Consider the following 1321-nt stretch of genomic DNA (forward strand, 5'->3'; position numbering starts at 1 on the left):
GCTGTTTGACAGGCTCAGGAAGAGACTTCAAATGACAGCGCAAGAGACAAGATATTCACTCAATGGATTGTTTGACTAAGCTTCGGAGAGGCAGTCGCCCAGTTTTCAAGTCTACAGCTCAGTTCTTCAGAGGAGCGGCAAGCATTGTCGGATTGCCACTCCGCTCGCATATTTCCCCGAATCTACTCTGCTCCACATTTCTAGCTGCGTCTTCCGAGCTGGGCTTTCCCACAAATGCGGAGCGCTGCATCCCTCGCAGAACTCTGTCGAAGCGCAGTAGAGTCAGGCGGAAGACAGGCGCTAACTGCCGTATGATAAGTCTAGAGGTCTGATTTGAATGTTTTTTTTTTGACAACACAAATGTTAAGTATTTGCATTAGTCATATTAAAGATTTTAAACGACTAATACAATGTAAGCCAATTACTTGATATCTGAAAGTTCCAGTACAATGAGCCATGCCTATAAGAGAGAGTGAAGCATAGACCTCAATTCATTATCGAATCAAATGGTCGGTTTCTGATGACAGAAAAACTCAAAACAAAATTCAGGGATTAGAATTTGGTCCCTTCCTCTTGCCAAAGTATGGCACAACATTTACAAAACAGCAATTGTACTGCATGCGTCTCTTTGCACGGTCAGTCTTTTTCCTCTTTTGCTTTGCAACCTTTGGTGTCTAACCTTTGACTTTCCCTGCTCCAGCAAGGGATCCATGGAAGTTGCCACCCAATAATCAAGCAGCTACTTCTAGCGTGCAGTGCTCACTGATACCACATTGACTTATGATGGCATCATCATCTAAGGGAGTGCCAGTCAAAAGGATCACTGGGTCAATAGCAGAGACTCGTTCCAGGGATTCAACATGGGCCTTAAATTCCCCAACAGCCTCATTCCCAGTCACATCAAGAGTGTGGGTGTTTTGAGCATGTAGAAACAGCTGCATGATGGTTTGAGAAAAGGTGCCCTGGTTCAAGTGAAAACAGCGACAACCCGCCCGTCTCCTCTTGTGGATGAATAAGTGAATAGGTGGGATGTTAAGGTGGGTGTGGTAAATGGATAGGGTGGGTGAGGTATGTGTGTAAGTGAGTAGGGTGGGTCAGGTCACAGATGGGTCAGGTGGCAGGAGGAAAGGGTGGCATGTGGTGTGATGGCAGGTGGGTAGGGTGGTAGGAGGGTAGGGTGCCAGGTGGGTGATGTGGCTGGTGGGGCAGGTGGGTCAGGTGGCAGGTGGGTAGGTTGGCAGGTGGATGAGATGCAAGTGGGTAGGGTAGTAGGAGGGTAGGGTGTAAGGTGGTTGATGTGGCAGATGGCTAGGGTGGCAAG

The 1321-nt window shown here is 47.8% G+C and overlaps 1 pseudogene; it reads right to left on the reverse strand.

Annotated features, from left to right (window-relative positions):
• Nucleotides 1-422: 422 nt before the first annotated feature.
• LOC144695391 (ubiquitin-like FUBI-ribosomal protein eS30 fusion protein pseudogene) lies at nt 423-982 on the reverse strand (annotated as a pseudogene).
• Between the last annotated feature and the right edge of the window lie 339 nt (nt 983-1321).

Source organism: Cetorhinus maximus, chromosome 21, assembly GCF_964194155.1.
Source record: "Cetorhinus maximus chromosome 21, sCetMax3.hap1.1, whole genome shotgun sequence".
Taxonomy (NCBI): Eukaryota; Metazoa; Chordata; class Chondrichthyes; order Lamniformes; family Cetorhinidae; genus Cetorhinus; species Cetorhinus maximus.